The 23,484-nt window shown below is 44.5% G+C and overlaps 1 protein-coding gene across 2 annotated transcripts in view; it reads right to left on the reverse strand.

The window, feature by feature from the left end:
• The window catches only part of KDM3B (lysine demethylase 3B), an 892,876-nt gene that overhangs the window by 506,140 nt on the left and 363,252 nt on the right, over positions 1-23,484 (reverse strand). The gene's annotated exons all lie outside the window — the stretch shown is intronic.

Consider the following 23,484-nt stretch of genomic DNA (forward strand, 5'->3'; position numbering starts at 1 on the left):
TGTGTTGTGAACACCGTTTTAGCGTATTGGTTTTGATTAACCAATCGTCTAGGTATGGGAACACATGTATTTGCTGCCTTCTGATATGTGCAGCTACTACTGCCAGGCATTTTGTAAAAACCCTTGGCGCAGTTGTTATTCCGAATGGCAACACTTTGAATTGGTAGTGTATCCCTTGGAATACAAACCTTAGGTACTTTCTGTGTGAAGGATGTATTGGTATATGGAAATATGCATCCTTTAGGTCTAGTGTTGTCATGTAGTCTTGTTGTTTGAGCAGTGGGATTACGTCTTGTAGAGTAACCATGTGAAAATGGTCTGATTTGATGTAGGTATTTAATGTTCTGAGATCTAGTATCGGTCTTAGGCTCTTGTCCTTTTTGGGTATCAGGAAGTACAGTGAGTAAACTCCTGTGTTTAATTGATCTTTTGGTACTAATTCTATTGCTTCTTTCTGTAGCAATGCTTGAACTTCTAGTCCTAGAAGATCTATATGTTGTTTTGACATATTGTGTGTTTTCGGTGGGACGCTTGGAGGGAATTTGAAAAATTCTATGCAATAACCATGCTGGATAATTGCTAAGACCCAAGTGTCTGTTGTTATTTCCTCCCAATGTGTGTAAAATTTGTTTAGTCTCCCCCCCACAGGTGTTATGTGTTGGGGATTTGTGACCTTGAAGTCACTGTTTGTTTTGAGGAGTTTTGGGACTTTGGAACTTTCCTCTGTTTCTTTGAAACTGTCCTCCTCTATATTGTCCCCGAAAACCTCCCCGCTGATACTGGCTTTGGTAAGTGGGCTTTGTTTGTGAGGTTGTGGCTTCTGTGGTTTGCCCTCGAAACCCCCCTCGAAATTGTGTTTTCCAAAATGTGCCTCTGCTCTGCGGGGAGTAGAGGGCGCCCATGGCTTTGGCCGTGTCAGTGTCTTTTTTAAGTTTTTCAATTGCAGTGTCCACTTCCGGCCAAAACAAAAACAACTGCTGTCCGTTGAATGGCATATTCAGCACAGCTTGCTGTATCTCTGGTTTAAATCCTGATGTACGCAGCCATGCATACCTCCTTATCGTTACTGCTGTGTTGACAGTTCTAGCAGCTGTGTCTGCAGCATCCATTGCTGATCGAATTTGATTATTGGAGATATTTTGTCCCTCTTCGACCACTTGCTGCGCTCTTTTTTGAAACTCCTTTGGCAAGTGTTCAATAAGGTGTTGCATCTCGTCCCAATGGGCCCTATCATATCTGGCTAGCAAAGCTTGCGAATTTGCAATACGCCACTGGTTTGCTGCCTGTGCCGCCACCCTTTTGCCTGCCGCGTCAAATTTTCTACTCTCTTTATCTGGAGGTGGCGCGTCTCCTGAAGTATGAGAGTTGGCTCTTTTGCGCGCTGCTCCAACTACAACAGAGTCTGGTGATAGCTGTTGTGTGATGTACACTGGGTCTGTTGGTGGCGGTTTATATTTTTTATCTACTCTTGGAGTAATGGCTCTCCCTTTGACAGGCTCTTCAAACACCTGTTTGGAGTGTTTTAGCATTCCGGGCAACATTGGCAGACTTTGATATTGACTGTGCGTAGACTACAGTGTATTAAAAAGGAAGTCATCTTCAATGGGTTCTGAGTGAAGGCTGACATTGTGAAATGCTGCCGCCCTTGATACCACTTGAATGTAGCCTGTACTATCCTCAGGTGGCGAGGGTCTTGCTGGATAGCACTGAGGACTATTGTCTGACACTGGTGCGTCGTAAAGGTCCCATGCGTCAGGGTCATCTTGACTCATCCCCGTATGTGTTGGGGATTGCATCATTGGTGGAGTGGCTATTGGTGATAGTTGTGGAGAGTGATGTGGGGATGGTGGTGGTGTTATTTGTTTAGTCACTTTTGCTTGTGGCTGTTTGTCCTTGTCCTGGTTTTGGAAGGCAAGTTTTCGTTTCATTCTGATTGGGGGAAGAGTGCTGATCTTCCGTGTATCTTTTTGAATAAAGAGCCGCCTTTGCGTGTGATCTGGCTCTATTGTTTGTAATTCCTCTTCAAATCTGTGTGTCTTAATTTGAGAGGACAGTCCTTGTTCCTCTGAATAGGAACTAATTTTCGGTTCGGATGCTTCGGCACCGAAACCTTTTCTGCTGCTTTTTTCGGCTCCGACAAAATCTTTTTGCTTTTCGGCGTCGTGTCCTCTCGGTGCCGACCAATTTCGGTGCCGCTGTCTCGGTGCCGAATCTTTTCGGAGCCACTCTCTCGGGCCCGAGATTGCTGCGTGCCTGTATCTCGACCGGAGTTGGATGACTTCGACACCAGCTCGCCCTTTTTCGGTGCCGATGGACGCTCACCTACTTTTCGGGTTAAGCCATGGCCTGTTGGCAGTGGCGTCCCCTGGGCTTTGGCAGTCTTTTCGTGAGTTTTTTGTTTCAACGTCTTACTCGCGGTTTTCGGCGTTTCTTCGGGATCGACCTCCTCCGAGTCCGAATCCTGGATGGAGAATGTTTCTTCCTCCTCCTCGAAACACCCTTGTCCTGTCTGCACCGACGCCATTTGCAGTCTTCTTGCTCTTCGGTCCCTGAGTGTCTTCCTCGACCGAAACGCTCGACAGGCCTCACAAGTATCCTCCCTGTGTTCCGGTGACAAACACAAGTTACAGACCAGGTGTTGATCTGTATATGGATACTTGCTATGGCATTTTGGACAGAAGCGGAATGGGGTCCGTTCCATCAGCCTTGAAGAGACACGTGGCCGGGCCGACCAGGCCCCGACGGGAATCGAAAAACCCCGACGGGCCACCGGAGCGCTTCTCAATTCGGTGTCGATCTGTTGTAACTAACCCGATACCGAACGCAAACAATACCGGCGATTTGTCCGAGATTCTAACTAACTTTCCGACCCGAAACACGGAGCGAAAAGGAACACGTCCGAACCCGATGGCGGAAAAAAAACAATCTAAGATGGAGTCGACGCCCATGCGCAATGGAGTCGAAATGGGAGGAGTCCCTCGGTCTCGTGACTCGAAAAGACTTCTTCGAAGAAAAACAACTTGTAACACTCCGAGCCCAACACCAGATGGCGGGATGTGCACAGCATGTGTATCTGCAGCTACACATGCCATCGAACATATATATATATATATATATATATATATATATATATATATATATATATATATATATATATATATATATATATATATATATATGGAAAATGTCACTTACCCAGTGTACATCTGTTCGTGGCATTAGTCGCTGCAGATTCACATGCTGTGCACATCCCGCCATCTGGTGTTGGGCTCGGAGTGTTACAAGTTGTTTTTCTTCGAAGAAGTCTTTGCGAGTCACGAGATCGAGGGACTCCTCCCATTTCGGCTCCATTGCGCATGGGCGTCTACTCCATTTTAGATTGTTTTCCCCGCAGAGGGTGAGGTAGGAGTTGTGTATGCTAGTAATAGTGCCCATGCAATGGAGTGAATACGTATGTACATAATGTAGTTTAAAGTAATATATTTACAAATTTACAAATGTTCAAGATCAACTTCTAAACGGCTACAGGCTCCCGGGGAGGCGGGTGGGCGCATGTGAATCTGCAGCGACTAATGCCACGAACAGATGTACACTGGGTAAGTGACATTTTCCGTTCGGTGGCATGTGTAGCTGCAGATACACATGCTGTGCATAGACTAGTAAGCAGTTATCTCCCCAAAAGCGGTGGTTCAGCCTGTAGGAGTTGAAGTTGTTTGAAATAATGTTCGTAGTACAGCTTGGCCTACTGTGGCTTGCTGTGTTGTTAGCACATCTACACAGTAGTGTTTGGTAAATGTATGAGGCGTAGACCATGTAGCTGCCTTACATATTTCTGTCATTGGAATATTTCCTAGAAAGGCCATGGTAGCACCTTTCTTTCTAGTTGAGTGTGCCTTTGGTGTAATAGGCAGTTCTCTTTTTGCTTTAAGATAACAGGTTTGAATGCACTTAACTATCCATCTAGCAATGCCTTGCTTAGAAATTGGATTTCCTGTATGAGGTTTTTGGAAAGCAATAAATAATTGTTTTGTTTTGCGAATTAGTTTTGTTCTGTCAATGTAGTACATTAACGCTCTTTTGATGTCTAATGTATGTAGTGCTCTTTCAGCTGCCGAGTCTGGCTGTGGGAAGAACACTGGTAATTCTACTGTTTGATTTGAGTGGAACGATGATATGACTTTTGGTAAAAATTTAGGATTTGTTCGTAGAACTACTTTATGCTTGTGTATCTGAATAAATGGTTCTTGTATGGTAAATGCTTGAATCTCACTTACTCTTCTTAAAGATGTGATGGCAATTAAAAATGCAACTTTCCATGTTAAGTATTGCATTTCACAAGAGTGCATGGGCTCAAAAGGTGGACCCATGAGTCGTGTTAAGACAATTTTAAGGTTCCATGAAGGAACTGGTGGTGTTCTTGGTGGAATAATTCTCTTTAGACCTTCCATAAATGCTTTTATGACTGGTATTCTAGATAGAGAAGTTGAGTGCGTAATTTGCAGGTAAGCTGAAATTGCTGTAAGATGTATTTTAGTGGAAGAAAAAGCTAGCTTTGATTTTTGCAAATGTAGTAAGTATCCTACGATGTCTTTGGCAGATGCGTGTAAGGGTTGAATTTGATTATTATGGCAGTAATAAACAAATCTTTTCCACTTATTTGCATAGCAATGTCTAGTGGTAGGTTTCCTAGCTTGTTTTATGACCTCCATACATTCCTGTGTAAGGTCTAAATGTCCGAACTCTAGGACTTCAGGAGCCAGATTGCTAGATTCAGCGATGCTGGATTTGGGTGTCTGATCTGTTGTTTGTGTTGCGTTAACAGATCTGGTATGTTTGGTAGTTTGACATGAGGCACTACTGAGAAGTCTAGTAGTGTTGTGTACCAAGGTTGCCTTGCCCATGTTGGTGCTATCAGTATAAGTTTGAGTTTGTTTTGACTCAGCTTGTTTACTAGATATGGAAGGAGTGGGAGAGGGGGAAAAGCGTAAGCAAATATCCCTGACCAGCTCATCCATAACGCATTGCCCTGAGACTGATCTTGTGGGTACCTGGATGCGAAGTTTTGGCATTTTGCGTTTTCCTTTGTTGCAAATAGATCTATTTGTGGTGTTCCCCAACTCTGGAAGTAAGTATTCAGTATTTGGGGGTAAATCTCCCATTCGTGGATCTGTTGGTGATCCCGAGAAAGATTGTCTGCTAGCTGGTTCTGAATTCCTGGAATAAATTGTGCTATTAGGTGAATGTGGTTGTGAATCGCCCAATGCCATATTTTCTGTGCCAGGAGAGACAACTGTGTTAAGTGTGTGCCTCCTTGTTTGTTTAGGTAATACATCGTTGTCATGTTGTCGGTTTTGACAAGAATGTGTTTGTAGCTTATTATGGGTTGAAATGCTTTCAGCGCTAGAAATACTGCCAATAGTTCTAAGTGATTTATGTGAAACTGTTTTTGGTGAGTGTCCCATTGTCCTTGGATGCTGTATTGATTGAGGTGTGCTCCCCACCCTATCATGGAGGCATCTGTTGTTATTACATATTGTGGCACTGGGTCTTGGAAAGGCCGCCCTTGGTTTAAATTTATACTGTTCCACCATTGAAGCGAGGTGTATGTTTGGCGGTCTACCAACACCAGATCTAGAATTTGACCCTGTGCCTGTGACCACTGTGATGCTAGGCACTGTTGTAAGGGCTGCATGGCAACCTTGCGTTTGGGACAATGGCTATGCATGAGGACATCATGCCTAAGAGTTTCATCACCATTTTGACTTGTATTTTTTGATTTGGATACATGGCCTGTATTACATTGTGAAATGCCTGAACTCTTTGTGGACTTGGAGTGGCAATCCCTTTTGCTGTGTTGATTGTCGCCCCTAAGTATTGCTGTGTTTGACACGGCAGAAGGTGTGACTTTGTGTAGTTGATTGTGAAACCTAGTTTGTGGAGGGTTTCTATGACATACTCTGTGTGTTGTGAACACTTTTCTAGCGTGTTGGTTTTGATTAACCAATCGTCTAGGTACGGGAACACATGTATTTGCTGCCTTCTGATATGTGCAGCTACGACTGCTAGGCACTTTGTAAAAACTCTTGGCGCAGTTGTTATTCCGAATGGCAACACCTTGAATTGGTAATGTATCCCTTGGAATACAAACCTTAAGTACTTTCTGTGTGAAGGATGTATCGGTATATGGAAATATGCATCCTTTAGGTCTAGTGTTGTCATGTAGTCTTGTTGTTTGAGTAGTGGGATTATGTCTTGTAATGTCACCATGTGAAAGTGATCTGATTTGATGTAGGTATTTAATGTTCGGAGATCTAATATAGGTCTCAGAGTCTTGTCTTTTTTGGGTATGAGAAAGTACAGAGAGTAAACTCCTGTTCCTTTCTGGTGTTCTGGTACTAATTCTATTGCTTCTTTTAGTAGTAATGCCTGAACTTCTAGTCCTAGAAGATTTATATGTTCTTTTGACATATTGTGTGTTTTCGGTGGTACGTTTGGAGGGAATTTGAGAAATTCTATGCAATAACCATGCTGGATAATTGCTAGTACCCAAGTGTCTGTTGTTATCTCCTCCCAATGTTTGTAAAATAGTCTTAGTCTCCCCCCCACAGGTGTTATGTGTTGGGAATGTGTGACTTGGAAGTCACTGTTTGTTTTGAGGGGTTTTGGAACTTCCCTCTATTTTTTTGGAATTGTGCCCCTCTATATTGCCCCCGAAAACTTCCCAGCTGGTATTGGCTTTGATAAGTGGGCCTTGCTTGTGAGGTTGTGGCCTCTGTAGGTTGACCTCGAAACCCTCCCCTAAATGGTCTCTTGCGAAATGTGCCTCTGCTTTGTGGGGAGTAGAGTGCGCCCATGGCTTTTGCGGTATCAGTATCTTTTTTGAGTTTTTCAATAGCAGTGTCGACTTCCGGCCCAAACAACTGCTGTTCATTAAAGGGCATATTCAGCACGGCTTGTTGTATTTCCGGCTTGAATCCTGACGTACGCAACCATGCGTGTCTCCTTATTGTTATTGCAGTATTTACTGTCCTTGCAGCTGTATCTACTGCGTCCATTGATGACCGTATCTGATTATTGGAGATACTTTGTCCTTCTTCTACCACTTGTTGTGCCCTTTTCTGGAACTCTTTGGGTAAGTGTTCTATGAAATGCTGCATTTCGTCCCAATGAGCTCTATCGTATCTTGCCAAAAATGCTTGTGAATTGGCAATACGCCATTGGTTTGCTGCTTGTGCTGCAACTCTTACCTGCAGCATCGAATTTGCGACTCTCCTTGTCTGGAGGTGGTGCATCTCCCGAGATATGAGAGTTTGCTCTCTTGCGAGCTGCCCCAACAACCACAGAATCTGGTGTTAATTGCTGCGCAATATAAACAGGGTCTGTTGGTGGTGGTTTGTACTTTTTTTCCACCCTTGGAGTTATGGCTCTGCCTTTAACAGGATCCTGAAATATTTGTTTTGAATGTTTTAGCATTCCCGGGAGCATTGGTAAGCTTTGGTATTGGCTATGAGTGGAGGAGAGTGTATTAAATAAAAAGTCATCCTCAATTGATTCTGAATGCAAGGTGACGTTATGAAACGCAGCTGCCCTTGAGACCACCTGCGTGTAGGATGTACTGTCTTCAGGTGGCGACGGCCTTGTAGGGTAACAGTCTGGGCTGTTATCTGATACAGGAGCATCATAAAGGTCCCATGCATCAGGATCATCTTGACTCATTGCAGTATGAGTCGGGGATTGCATCAGTGGTGGAGTGGCTACCGGTGATGTGTGCATTGATGGTGGTGGAGTTGTTTGTCTTGCCACCTTTGCCTGTGGCTGCTTGTCCTTTTCTTGAAAGGCAAGTCTTCTTTTCATCTTAATTGGGGGAAGAGTGCTTATCTTCCCTGTGTCTTTTTGAATGTGGAGCCTTCTTGGAGTGTAGTCTGGCTCAACAGATTGAAGTTCCTCTCCGAACTTATGTCCTTGCATCTGGGAGAACAATCCCTGTTCCTCTGTGTAGGAACCTGTTTTCGGTTCCGAGGCTGGATGTTTCGGAATCGAAATCTTTTCGGTCGCCTTTTTGGGCTCAGAGGCAACCTTCTTTATTTTCGGCGTCGTGGTGTTTCGACCGGAGTCGGATGACTTCACCACATGCATGCCCTTTTTCAGTGCCGATGATCAGTCACCTATTTTTCTGGTTAAGCCATGGCCTGTTGGCGGTGGCGTCCCCTGGGCTTTTGTTGTCTTCTCCTGAGTTTTATGTTTCGACGTCTTACTCACGGTTTTCGGCGTTTCTTCGGGATCGAGCTCGTCCGATTCATGGATGGAGAAGCTTTCTTCTTCCTCTTCGAAACGCCCTTCTCCTGTCGGCGCTGACGCCATCTGCAGTCTTCTTGCTCTTCGGTCTCTTAATGTCTTCCTCGACCGAAATGCTCGACAGGCTTCACAGGTATCCTCCTTGTGCTCTGGAGACAGTCACAAGTTACAGACCAGATGCTGATCTGTATATGGATACTTGTTATGACATTTTGGGCAGAAGCGGAATGGGGTCCGTTCCATCAGCCTTGAAGAAACACGTGGCCGGGCCGACCAGACCTCGACGGGGGGATCGAAAAAAACCCGAAGGGCCACCGGAGTTCTTCAAAAGTCGGTGTCGATCTGTTATAACTAACCCGATACTGAACGCAAACAATACCGACGATTTTTCCGAGATTCTAACTAACTTTCCGACCCGAAACAGAGCGAAAAGGAACACGCCCGAACCCGATGGCGGAAAAAAAACAATCTAAGATGGAGTCGACGCCCATGCGCAATGGAGCTGAAATGGGAGGAGTCCCTCGATCTCGTGACTCGAAAAGACTTCTTCGAAAAAAACCAACTTGTAACACTCCGAGCCCAACACCAGATGGCCGGATGTGCACAGCATGTGTATCTGCAGCTACACATGCCACCGAACATATATATATATATATATATATATATATATATATATATATATATATATTTATATTTCAATAGCACTTTGTTTAGATTTGGCAAAGAAAACGGGTTAAGGGCAAGTAACATTTTTCACTTTTAAAAGTTGACACTGTAATTTTCAGAACAGTCCTAGGGGGAGAAAAATTTTACTGCAGTTTTGAGGTAAGTACTCTACTTACAGTTCCAGTCTCTGGTGGTTATGATGTCCACTGGTCGGGGTTCAGGATGACCCCAAATGTATAACACCAGCAACACAGGGCAGGCCAGGTGCAGAGGTCAAAGCTGAAGTTGGATTTAAAATGGGATCTTATGGAGATTGTGGGCACTTGGAAACATATCCGCTGGCAGGTAAGTACCCGCGAGTTCTGAGGGCCGACCTGGGAGGTTTCAGTGCGCACTGGGGTGGCCACAGGTCAGCACCAGACACACAACCTCAGCGCCACAGGGACATCCAAATGCAGGGTGTAAACACAGTGTTGGGCTTCCAATGCTTTTCAGTAGGGTGATCCCAGGGGTAACAAAGATGCTGCAGGCTGGTCCAGGGGGTCAGTTCCAGGAGTCCACAGGCTGGACAAGGAGGAGGTTCGCTTGCTGAACGTTGCTGGACTGGTGGTCAGTTTCCCAAAGGCTAGGGAGCTGCGGGTGGAGGGGTTCCATTAGGCATCAGGAATCTTCGTCCAGTTCTCTCGCGGTCAGGGGCGGTCCTCCAGATTTAGGCTGCAGGTGTTAAGTTGGCCCGGAGGGGTCAACCCAGGGTGGACACAAGGTCGGAATCACTTAGGTACCTGCTTTGGACCGGTGGTCCACCTTGGACTCAGGCTGTTGACGTTGAGTGCAGAGTGGGCAGGACTCGTGGATCTAGGGCTGTTCTGGACACCTTTTGGAGTGCCTTCTGGACAGGGCAGCTGTCCTCAGGAGTTCTTGTTCTTCTAGTGGGTAGGCAGTCCTCTGAGGGTTTGGACAGGTCGCTGGTTCTTCAAGATGCATCGCTTTTTTTTTTTTTTTTTAGCAGGCCTTCTGAAGCTGCAGACAGGCCGGTAGGGCAGGGGCCAAGTCAGTTGCCTGGAGTCTTCACTGCTGGGGGTTCGGCTTAGCAGTCCTTTCTTCTTCTCTAGAGCACCAGGAATTAGGTGAGCTAGGTTCAGTGGAGCCCTAAAATCTTAGATTTAGGGGCACTACATGGGTCAGAGGGCAGTAGCCAATGGGCCTAACCATGCCAACATGGGCACTTTCCTACAGTGTTCACTAAATCCATGTGGGCGTGAGGACCCTGCTGTGGGCGCGGCAGGTACCTTAGAGTGTTTTTCAGAATAGTGCATCTTAATCCTTATAGTGGAAGCTCTCTAGGCTGTTTAAGGTTACTACTGGGCGGCACACTTGATAAATATCAGTTACTGGAACTTTGCTCTGCAAGATCACATGACTTTTTATCTCGACTGCACAATGCTGGTGCAAGGGTCCCACCTACATTATCTGTACAGCAGAAAGGGTTCCCAAAGACTGCCTACGGCAACACAGGCCGCACTGGCGGCCTGGAAAGGGTCACCAAGATGCTTGGGTGGGCACTCAAGATTACCAGAGAAACACCTCTATGGAAAGGGACGTAGCTGAAAGGGGTGATGAAACTATGGGCTTTGAGGCCTGGGACGCCATAGACCGCACAACAGTTAGGGATATCGTTAAGAATGGGGATATCATACCTATCTCTTGGGAAGCAGGAATACAATTAACACCCGCCCAAGTTTTGGAAATATGCCCAGTTATGCCATGTGTGGCAGGCAGAGGGGTTGGAGAGGACTGAGACCCTGGAATATGCCCCATTGGAAGGGTTAATACTGATGGAGGAGTTAGGAAAGTCGCTATCTCCTCCACTTATAAGACTATCAATATCAATAACAATATGCCTGATATACCGGGTAAGCTACAAGACTGATGGCAATGAGAAGTGGGTGGCTTCGAAGACAGACTGGGAGGCACCACTAATGCACCTTCTGGAAATGGCTATTAAATCGTGTCTGCTATTAAATCGGTTCTATTTAAGACACGCTACCTGGCATACCACGACTGCCAAAGGCTGCAAAACAAGGGGAGGGCTTCCACACCGTTATGGCAACAGTGTCCTGAGGTGCTTAGATCATTTCTACACACACTTTAAGAATACCCTCATATACAGGCCTACTGAAGGACAATTATACAGCAACTCTCAGATATATTGGTTTCGCTCCCGTTAGAATCGAGGTTTGTGTTGCTGGGGATCCCAAGTGAAATAGCTGTCCCATGCCCTAAGCTTCTTTTTATTGTCCTGGGCTTGGTGTTGACAAAGAAACGTGGCTAAATATTGGGGGGGAAAGGGCGCGGTGCCTACCATGCATGAATGGCTGAAAGGTATCTGTATATGGCAGCAGGGATGTCCCTGTAAGTTCTACAATATCTGGGGATGGTGGTGGACCTACTATGGGCTGCACTCTACAGACGACACATCTGGTTCGCCTCCTGGCTCAACTGCTAACTAGATACAAACCGATTCATGGATGTATGTGTATGCCCCAAATGTACTCTCCTACATAAACTGTGTGTTTGGTTTTGCTAAGATTTCGCATCACTAACAATGATCATCTGTTCCATGACAATGTACCTGAATACAATTGTGCATGACTGTATTGTATTATCCCTGAGACATAAAAGCATTAATCACAGCACCTGTAGCTGCTTGCCCCGTAGCAGAGAAAGCCCTGGGCTGAAGTGAGAGGGACCGGTTAACCTTTTGATAGCAAATTATAATGCAAGAGACTATCCCTCATACAATGGCCTGTTTAGAAGGCACTAGATCTTTGTGCACGTAGAGCTCCTAACTTTAAACATGTTTTGATCAAGTCCCTTCCTTTACTCCCATTTAGTTTCACATCCAAAGTAAGTAAACGCATATTGGGGAGTGGGGTTGTCAAGGTGTTGGATAGCACGGACAAGCTACTAGCCCCATTGTCCTAGATATAATCCTGCAGCATCTTAATGCTACATGACCGAAAGTCAGTTGCAATAGTAGCCCCAAGATGACCGGAGGACTGACGTACCAAAAATATACTCTTTTTGGGGCATCCTGATACCTCAGATAAACAATTAATATCGAAGGACGGAGCCTTGTCTGGAGCAAATACGGTAGCTCAGAGATCTGCATAGCCTTAATGTGATACTGAGCAGCAGCAGAGCTCGACCGAGGAGAGCCCAGAGTGTCGTACAAACTGTGTTGCTGTTGAGGTGAACAAGGCCTTTTGGGGCAGAGAAGGACCCACGTCGTTCCTCCTTCCATGTGTAGTTTGGGGGCAGGGGAGGCACTGTTGTGGACTGAGTGAGTAGTGGATCTGAAGATTTGAGTGGTCACCTTGGGGGAGAACCCCTCACACTGACTCAGTAGAAGAGGAGCGACTGGACCACAGGTGGAGGAAATTAGTAGAGGCACTTGGTTTAGTAGCTCTGCAGAGCACTTGGAGGGGGGAATTCCCATGCTCTAATCTAAAATTAGTTTAACATACATAATCCTGTGTAGTCACAGAGCACCCCGGGGAGCCACTGATCTGACCAGCCCAGATAGGTGCCTTCCTGCGTTATTAACCCTAAAGTGAGCTCTGAAACAGGACTCTGGTGACTGTTGTGGACCCAGCTGGGACGGGTGATCCTTGCAGAGTTTGGTGTACTGCTTTTCGCAGACTTAGTCATGGATGGTATTCATGTAGTTGTGGAGGGGGCGTCCCAAAAGAAATGGCCATCATCAGAATTTATCACAATGATAAAGCAAATCTCTTGTCCGTACAGAAGACCATACACCAGAATGTATCTGCCCATTACATCTGCTTCAGGACAGAGATGTAGGAATTCTATCACCTTTAGAATTTTCAGTAGGAACTCCACACAGCCCTCACATCCCTTGATGAGGTTTTCCCTGGAAAGACGGAGGTTGCAGATTTCATGGGACTCTTTCTGCACAAATCTGTGGTGGCACATGGGGCAGAATTAAAAAAAGTATTCGGATTTCTCCTTGCAGCCCCACTTCTGTGCATTCTCCAACAATATGTTACTGTACCAGCCATGTTTTTTTGGTAAAAATTATCTCCAATTTATTCTGCAAAGCTCCAGTGTTCCTCAGTGTCTTTATCCAGTACTTCTGTGAAATTTCTGTTGATGACTCTTCAAATTGTTGTGATTCTTTCAGAGCTCCCTCATCTTTCATCAAGATCCAATAGCAGAAAAAGAAATCCTTAGATGGTGACCATGCACATGAACTTCGTGACACATGTCTGATATTACATGGGTTGGACATACAACCAGATGGTGTTAGAAGGCAACAGCCATGACAATAAAAAAATACAAAATAAAATAATCTGGTTGCAACCACTAAATGGCAGAATAACGCACAACATGTAAACCCCGGGAAAAATAAATCATGTTGCAAAACATACTTTACTTTGGTCTTTTTTAACTGCTTCGGTGCAGCGGACGTAACAGTTACGTCCTCGGCAGCAGTTGGGCTGTGCCAAGGACGTAACCATGACGTACTGGCACTGACCCCATCGGCTTCCCTCCCCCCACCCACCTGGCAGCAGAAGTGCCGGGGAAGGGAATCAGGGCGATCAAAGAGGCATTGGGGAAAGGAAAGGGGTTTCCTTTCTTCTGATGTCTCTTTGACCAATCCTGCTGCAAGATCGCATAACAACTTGGGCAAGGGTCGCTCCCCTTTGGGGGCATTACTTTTCGCCATTTCTGCCTCCTTTGGGGGCAGAAACCACTAGGCACCAGGGATTATTGTGTGTGTGCATGTTTTTTGAGAAAGGTGGGGGGGGGGAGGGAGACCCCTTGGCCAAGGGTTGCTCCCCTTTGGGGGAATTTAATTTGGGCATTTTGTCTCCCATGGGGGAAGATGGGCCTCTTTCTGTTAGGCTCATCTGCCCCCAAGGAGCGCAAGAAAGCCCACTAAATACCAGGGAAGATTTTTTTTTTTTCCAAGAGGGCAGAGGTATGGCCGTGCCCACACTCAATTAATTAGGGAAAGCCCTCTAGATGCCAGGGAATTAAAAACAAATAGTGGGGTAGGGGCAGCTACACACTATGGGCATGGATATGCCCCCCCCCCCACCCCAACTGAAGGAAGTATAAGCAACCCCTGCAAACTAAATAATCTCATCCCAATGTCACGCAAGTGGACATTTTACTCTTTTGGGTTTTGATTTTACATATGGGCCAATAGAGCTTGGCTAACTCCCAATATCATCTGACTTACAATCGTGAGTGGCTGTAATTTTTTGACTTGAGAACACTGCCACCTAGAAAAACCTACCAGACATCTGAAAACTAAACATCTGGGGAAGTCCAGGGTGGTGTGCGCCACATGCACCCAACACCATTTTTTTTTTTTAACCAAAAAATGCCCTGCAAACCTTCAACTTTGCCTGAAATCATGCATTTTCCTACATTTCTGTGATGGAACTTTCTGGAATCTGCATAAAATTCCTACCACCCAGGATTGTCGCATATATACCGATAAAAATTATGCCCCACTTGTGCAGGTGGCCCAAAGCAGAGTCAGTCTAAAAAGCTTAGGAATAAAATCTGCCCTTTTGGACTCGCTGTGGTTGCCACTCAATTTCTACATGTTTTTGGCCCTTCCCTGTCGCGGGCACTAGTCTTCTTCACACAAGTGAGGTACCAGTTTTAGTGGGAGACTTGGGGGAAATGCTGGGTGGAAGGAAGTTTGTGGCTCCCCTCAAACTCCTGAATTTTCTGTCACCAAAAAGTAAGAATATTTTTTTTACCTGAATTTTGAGGTTTGCAAAAGATTCTGTGTGACAGAACCTGGTGTGACCCCCACAAGTCACCCCATCCTGGATTACCCTATGTGTCTAGGTTTTGAAAATGTACATGTTTGGTAGGTTTCCCTAGGTGCCGGCTGAGCTAGACCCCAAAACCTACAACTAGGCACTTTGCAAAAAACCTGGTGGTTTTTAATGTAAAAATGAGATGTGTCCATGTTGCGTTTTGGGGTGTTTCCTGTTGCGTGCAATTAGGCCTAACCATGCAAGTGATGTACCATTTTTATCAGGAGACTTATGGGAATGATGAGTGGAAGTAGGTTTGTGGCTCCCCTCAGATTCCAGACCTTTCCATCTCTGAAATGAGGGTAAGGTGTTTCTTTAGCCAAATTTTGAAGTTTGTAAAGGATTCTGGGTGACAGAACCCAGTGAGAGCCCCACTAGTCACCCGATTCTGGATTTCCCTAGGCGTCTTGTTTGGTAGGTTTACCTAGGTACCGGCTGAGCTAGAGCCCAAAACCCAAAATTAGACGTGTTGTAAAAAAAAAAAAGCATGAGTTTTCAATGTAGAAATGTGATGTGTTCACATTGCGTTTTGGGGCATTTCCTGTCACAGGTACCATTTTTATTGGGAGACTTGGGAACAAAGAATAAAAGTATTATTGCTAATTGTCTTTCCCTACATTTTTGTCTTCCAAACATAAGCCAGTGTGCAAGAAAGAAGTCATTTTGAGAACTGCCCTGTAATTCACATGCTACTATGGGCAACACCCCCTAATTCAGAGATGCGTAAATAACCACTGCATCTAAACTCCATATCTTGTGTCCATTTCGGAAATACATAGGTTTCCTTGATACCTATTTTCCACACACTATATTTTACCAAATTAATTGCTGTACCCGATATACAATAAAAACCCATTGCAAAGTCAGGGTCATTAATTGGCTCTGGGTACCTTGGGTTCTTGATGAACCTACAAGTCCTATATACACCCGCAATCATAAGGGTCCAGCAGGCATAACAGTTTGTTGCTTTCAAAAATCTGCCATAGCTGGAAAAAGTTACATAAGAAAACGCAGACAGAAATGGCTGTTTTTTCAACTTAATTTCAATATTGTTTTTTATTTCAACAGTAACTTTATATAGGAAAACATTGAAGGATCTACACCATTGACCCCTTGCTGAATTCAGAATTGTGTCTACGTTTCACAAATGTTTAGCTATCCAGGATCCACCAGTGGTTTCACACCCATTTCTGTCACTAACTGGAAGGAGGCCGAAAGCACAACAAATAGTAAAAATGGTTTATGTCCCAGTAAAATGCCAAAACTGTTTTGAATTTTTTTGTTTTCTGAATCAAGTATGCTTGTTCTTGAAAGCTGGTAAGATGGTGATTTTAGCATTGCAAACCCTTTGTTGATGCCATTTGCAGGGGTAAAACAGAGGTTTTCTTCTGCAGCACTTATTTCCAAATTTCCCCCCCCCAAAAAAAAAAAACATTTTAGCTGTATTTTGGATAATTTCTTGGTCCCCTCCAGGGGAACCCACAAACTCTGGGTACAAAGAATCCCCAGGATGTTGGAAAAAAGAACACACATTTGACATGGCTAGCTTATGTAGAGAAAAAGTTATGGGGGCTTATGCGTGAACTACCCCCAAATAGCCCCAAAAAAAGGTTTGGCACAGAAGGAGGAAAAGGCCTGGCAGCGAAGGGTAGGCTCTCTCTGACTTCTGGCTGCTTCTCTTTTTGAATCTTTCAATATACATACAATAGAGATAGACGCTTGGAGAACGATTCATCATAAGTTGGGACCAATATATTATGACCGATTTTCAACAATATAATAAGTGTGATGAATATACAAAGTTTTTGAACAAAGTTTGGCAATTACCTATGTGTAGTAAATGTAATAATTTATGTTACTGTTTTTCGTATCATGGGAGGGGCATGGAAGTAATATATATTAGGACATTTATATTTTTACAATCTTTTTTTTACTGGTGAGAATGAGGAGAGTATGTAGGTATGCGTGATTTTGATAGGAAGTGTAAATTTAGGTCATTCCTCTTGTGATAGAGATGGAAAATGTCACTTACCCAGTGTACATCTGTTCGTGGCATGAGACACTGCAGAGTCACATGCTGTGCACATCCCGCCATCTAGTGTTGGGCTCGGAGTGTTACAAGTTGTTTTTCTTCGAAGAAGTCTTTTCGAGTCACGAGATCGAGGGACTCCTCCCATTTCGGCTCCATTGCGCATGGGCGTCTACTCCATCTTAGATTGTTTTCCCCGCAGAGGGTGAGGTAGGAGTTGTGTATATAGTAATAGTGCCCATGCAATGGAGTAAATATGTATGTACATAATGTGGTTAAAAGTGATATATTTACAAATTTACAAATGTACAAGTCTAATTTTTTCTCAACTTAAAACGGCTACAGGCTCCCGGGGAGGTGGGAGGGCGCGTGTGAATCTGAAGCGTCTCATGCCACGAACTGATGTACACTGGGTAAGTGACATTTTCCGTTCAATGGCATGTGTAGCTGCAGATACACATGCTGTGCATAGACTAGTAAGCAGTTATCTCCCCAAAAGCGGTGGTTCAGCCTGAAAGGAGTTGAAGTTGTTTGAAATAATGTCCGTAATACTGCTTGTCCCACTGTGGCTTGCTGTGTTGTTAACACATCCACGCATTAATGCTTGGTAAATGTATGAGGCGTAGACCATGTGGCTGCCTTACAGATTTCAGTCATTGGTATGTTTCCTAGAAAGACTATGGTAGCACCTTTCTTTCTAGTTGAGTGTGCCTTTGGTGTAATAGGCAGTTCTCTTTTTGCTTTTATATAACAGGTTTGAATACATTTAACTATCCATCTGGCAATGCCTTGTTTGGATATTGGATTCCCTGTATGAGGTTTTTGGAAAGCAACAAACAATTGTTTTGTTTTGCGAATTTGTTTTGTTCTATCTATTAGTGCCCTTTTGATGTCTAATGTATGTAATGCTCTTTCAGCTACAGAATCTGGTTCTGGAAAGAATACTGGGAGTTCCACTGTTTGATTTAAGTGGAACGGTGATATGACCTTAGGTAAGAATTTAGGATTTGTTCGTAGAACTACTTTATGTTTGTGTCTCTAATAAAGGGTTCTTGTATGGTAAAGGCTTGTATTTCACTTACTCTTCTGAGAGATGTGATAGCTATTAGAAATGCTACTTTCCATGTTAAGTGCTGTATCTCACATGAATGCATGGGTTCAAAAGGTGGACCCATGAGTCGTGTTAATACGATGTTGAGGTTCCACAAAGGAACTGGTGGTGTTCTTGGTGGGATAATCCTTTTCAGACCCTCCATAAATGCTTTTATGGCTGGGATTCTGAATAATGAAGTTGAGTGCGTAATTTGCAGATAAGCTGAAATTGCAGTGAGATGTATTTTAATGGATGAAAAAGCTAACTTGGACTTTTGTAAGTGTAGTAGGTAGCTTACTATGTTTTTAGCAGATGCGTGTAATGGTTGAATTTGATTATTATGGCAGTAATAAACAAATCTTTTCCACTTATTTGCGTAGCAATGTCTTGTGGATGGTTTCCTAGCTTGTTTTATGACCTCCATACATTCTTGTGTAAAGTGTAGGTGTCCGAATTCTAAGACTTCAGGAGCCAAATTGCTAGATTCAGCGATGCTGGATTCGGGTGTCTGATCTGTTGTTTGTGTTGAGTTAACAGATCTGGTCTGTTTGGCAGTTTGATATGAGGCACTACCGAGAGGTCTAGTAGTGTTGTGTACCAAGCTTGTCGTGCGCCCAAGTTGGTGCTATTAGTATGAGTTTGAGTTTGTTTTGACTCAATTTGTTTAATAGATACGGAAGGAGTGGGAGAGGGGGAAAAGCGTATGCAAATATCCCTGACCAACTCATCCATAACGCATTGCCTTGAGAGTGAGCCTGTGGGTACCTGGATGCGAAGTTTTGACATTTTGCGTTTTGTTGCAAATAGGTCTATTTGCGGTGTTCCCCATCTTTGGAAGTAAGTCTTTAGTATTTGGGGATGAATTTCCCATTCGTAGATCTGTTGGTGATCCCGAGAGAGTTTGTCGGCTAACTGGTTTTGAATTCCTGGTATGAACTGGGCTATTAGGCGAATGTTGTTGTGAATCGCCCAATGCCATATTCTTTTGTGCTAAGAGACACAACTGTGTTGAGTGTGTCCCTCCCTGTTTGTTCAGATAATACATTGTTGTCATGTTGTCTGTTTTGACAAGAATGTGTTTGTGGGTTATTATAGGTTGAAATGCTTTCAATGCTAGAAATACTGCTAGTAGTTCTAAGTGATTTATATGAAGCTGTCTCTGCTGAGTGTCCCATTGTCCCTGGATGCTGTATTGGTTGAGGTGTGCTCCCCACCCTATCATGAAAGCATCCGTTGTGATCATGTATTGAGGCACTGGGTCCTGAAAAGGCCGCCCTTTGCCTAAGTTTATAGTGTTCCACCATTGTAGCGAGGTGTATGTTTGGTGGTCTATCAACACTAGATCTTGAAGTTGACCCTGTGGTTGTGACCATTGTGATGCTAGGCACTGTTGTAAGGGCTGCATGTGTAATCTTGCGTTTGGGACAATGGCTATGCATGAGGACATCATGCCTAGTAGCTTCATCACTAATTTTACCAGGTACTTTTGTTTTGGGTGCATGGCCTGTATTACATTTTGGAATGTCTGTACCCTTTGTGGACTTGGAGTGGCAATCCCTTTTTTTGTGTTGATTTTTGCTCCTAAGTACTGTTGTATTTGACACTGCTGTAGGTGTGATTTGTTGTAGTTGAGTGAGAATCCTAGCTTGTGAAGAGTTTCTATGACATACTTTGTGTGTCATGAACACCGTTCTTGCGTATTGGTTTTGATTAACCAATAGTCTAGGTACGGGAACACATGTATTTGCTGCCTTCTGATATGGGCTGCCACTACGGCCAGGCATTTTGTAAAAACTCTTGGCGCTGTTGTTATTCCGAATGGCAACACTTTGAACTGGTAATGTACCCCTTGGATTACAAACCTTAGGTACTTTCTGTGGGAAGGATGTATAGGTATATGGAAATACGCATCCTTGAGGTCTAATGTTGTCATGTAGTCTTGTTGTTTGAGCAATGGGATCACGTCTTGCAGTGTCACCATGTGAAAGTGATCTGATTTGATGTAAATATTTAATGTTCTGAGATTTAGGATAGGTCTTAGAGTTTTGTCTTTTTTGGGTATGAGAAAGTATAGGGAGTAAACTCCTTTTCCTTTCTGATGAATTGGTACTAATTCTATTGCATCTTTCTGCAACAACGCTTGGACTTCCAGTTGTAATAGATCCATGTGTTGTTTGGACATGTTGTGTGTTTTCGGAGGGACATTTGGAGGGAATTGTAGAAATTCTATGCAATAACCATGTTGGATAATGGCTAGGACCCACGTGTCTGTTGTTATTTCCTCCCAGTTTTGGTAATAATTTGTTAGTCTCCACCCCACTGGTGTTATGTGTTGGGGATTTGTGACACTGAAGTCACTGTTTATTTTGCGGGGTCTTGGGACTTTGGAACTTCCCCTCTAGTTTTAGGGAACTGTCCCCCTCTGTATTGTCCCCGAAAACTTCCCCTCTGATGCTGGCTCTGGTATGTGGGTCTTGTTTGTGAGGTTGAGGTTTCTGTGTTTTGTCCTCGAAACCCCCCTCTAAACTGTGATTTACGAAATGTGCCTCTGCTCTGTGGGATGTAGAGTGCGCCCATGGCTTTGGCAGTATCTGTGTCCTTTTTAAGTTTTTCGATAGCAGTGTCCACCTCCGGCCCAAACAACTGCTGTCCGTTAAATGGCATATTCAGCACCGCTTGTTGAATTTCCGGCTTGAATCCTGAGGTGCGTAGCCATGCGTGTCTCCGTATGGTGACCGCTGTATTTACAGTCCTAGCAGCTGTGTCAGCTGCATCCATTGCTGACCGTATCTGATTGTTAGAGATACTCTGGCCTTCTTCCACCACTTGTTGGGCCCTCTTTTGGAACTCTTTGGGTAGGTGTTCTATGAAATGTTGCATTTCGTCCCAATGAGCCCAAACATATCTAGCCAGCAAGGCCTGTGAATTGGCGATGCCCCATTGGTTGGCTGCTTGTGCCGCGACACTTTTCCCCGCTGCGTCGAACTTGCAACTTTCCTTGTGGGGTGGTGGTGCATCTCCCGAGGTGTGCGAGTTCGCCCTTTTGCGAGCTGCCCCTACTACCACTGAGTCCGGTGTTAACTGCTGCGTGATGTACACGGGGTCTGTTGGTGGAGGTTTGTACTTTTTCTCCACCCTTGGAGTAATGGCCCTGCCTTTCACAGGCTCTTGAAACACTTGCTTTGAATGTTTCAGCATTCCCGGTAACATAGGGAGACTCTGGTACTGGCTATGTGTGGACGACAGTGTATTAAACAAAAAGTCATCTTCTATTGGTTCTGCGTGCAGGGTGACATGGTGAAACGCAGCTGCTCTTGACACCACCTGTGTGTAGGCAGTACTGTCCTCAGGTGGTGACGGTCTCGCTGGATAACTGTCGGGACTGTTTTCTGACACTGGCGCATCATAAAGATCCGATGCGTCAAGATCATCTTGACTCATTCCCGTATGAGTTGGAGACTGCATCATTGGTGGAGTGGCTACCGGTGATGGTTGTGGTGAGCGTTGTGGTGATGGAGTTATTTGTTTTGCCACCTTTGCTTGTGGTTGCTTGTCTTTCTCTTGGAAGGCAAGTTTACTTTTAATTCGGATTGGAGGGAGAGTACTGATTTTCCCTGTGTCCTTCTGAATGTGGAGCCTCCTTTGAGTGTAATTTGGCTCCCCTGCCTCTAGCTCCTGTCCGAATCTGTCCCCTTGCATCTGAGAGGACAGGCCCTGTTCCTCTGTGTAGGAACTTGGTTTCGGCTCTGAGGCCGGATGTTTCAGTATCGAAACCTTTTTGACAGTCTTTTTCGGCTCCGAAGACACTTTCTTGCCTTTCGGTGTTCTGATCTCTCGGTGCCGACTAATTTCGGTGCCGCTCTCTCGGGGTCGAGAGTGCTCTGACCCGGTGTCGAGTCTGTTCTGTGCCGGTATCTCGACCGGAGTCGGATGACTTCGACACATCCGTGCCCTTTTTCGGTGCCGATGGTCAGTCACCTAATTTTCGGGTTTAGCCATGGCGTGTTGGCGGTGGCGTCCCCTGGGCTTTAGTGAATTTTCCATGAGTTTTGGGCAGTGACGTCTTACTCACGGTTCTCGGCGTCTGTTCGGGATCGACCTCGTCCGAGTCCAAATCCGCAATGGAGAAGGTTTCCTCTTCTTCCACATGCTGTTGTCCTCCCGGCGCCGACGCCATTTGTAGTCTTCTTGCTCTTCGGTCTCTTAGCGTTTTCCTCGACCGAAACGCCAGACAGGCCTCGCAGGTATCCTCTTTGTGTTCGGGAGACAAACACAAATTACAGACCAGATGTTGATCTGTGTAAGGATACTTGTTGTGACATTCAGGGCAGAAGCGGAATGGGGTCCGTTCCAATAGCCTTGAAGACGCACGAGGTCGGGCCGACCATCCCCGCCGCGGAATCGAAACCCCGAAGGGCCACCGGAGCTCTTCAGAATTCGGTGTCGATCTGTTGTAACTAACCCGATACCGAATGCAAACAATACCGTCAAATTTTCAGAGATTTAACTAACTTTCCGAACCGACACACGGAGCGAAGAGGAACACGTCCGAACCCGATGGCGGAAAGAAAACAATCTAAGATGGAGTCGACGCCCATGCGCAATGGAGCCGAAAGGGGAGGAGTCCCTCGATCTCGTGACTCGAAAAGACTTCTTCTAAGAAAAACAACTTGTAACACTCCGAGCCCAACACTAGATGGCGGGATGTGCACATCATGTGTATCTACAGCTACACATGCCATCGAACATACAATTATATTGAATATTAATTTGCCCAGATATAAAAAAAAATCATGTTTAACATATTTCTTGTATGTATACATTTATGCTTGACGCCTAAATAATCATTGTAGGGATTCCAGCATTGGAACCTAATTGGGAGGTGGGTTGTTTTTTCTTCTCAAGTTGGCTCTCTTACCATGTTCAACTGTCCACTTTCACAAGAAAAGTAGACGTTTCACTGCTTTGGATTTCAATTTAAGCACTATAAATATTAAGAATAAATCACACCAGGTTTACAAAACTAATAAAAACAGTATTGAATAGTAAAGGGCCAATTAATATAACCCAAAAATAGTAAAGGTATATTAGTGCAAGTATATATTTTTTCAAATAAATAACTGATTATTAACAACAAAAAGGTACTGTTAAGAGTGCTTGAAATGTTTATACTACTATCAACCAGGAGCCTTACGCTTACAGAATGGTCTGTTTCATGGGCATTTTCCCCAGGAAGAAGGTTAGAGACTACATTTCAAAATCTGTATCTTTCCATGAGGGCAGGCTCCAAGAATAAGTGATTTGTTACTTGCTAGTGCTGTCTCTTTTGCACTCTAGAAAGTCCAGGCTGTTTTAAGGTGAGGAATTCCCTTACATGGCTTAATAAGAGGCTACCTATTTTATGATTTGACAAGAAGGTTTCAGAAAGTGAAGGAGGCAAAAGTTCTGAACTGTCTTTTTTTTCTAGAAAATATGTTTGACAAGAGGCCAATATTTTTAGTAAGCGCTGTATTTATTTAAATGTGTGCCAAGATCGA

This window comes from Pleurodeles waltl, chromosome 7, assembly GCF_031143425.1.
Source record: "Pleurodeles waltl isolate 20211129_DDA chromosome 7, aPleWal1.hap1.20221129, whole genome shotgun sequence".
NCBI classification, from domain to species: Eukaryota; Metazoa; Chordata; class Amphibia; order Caudata; family Salamandridae; genus Pleurodeles; species Pleurodeles waltl.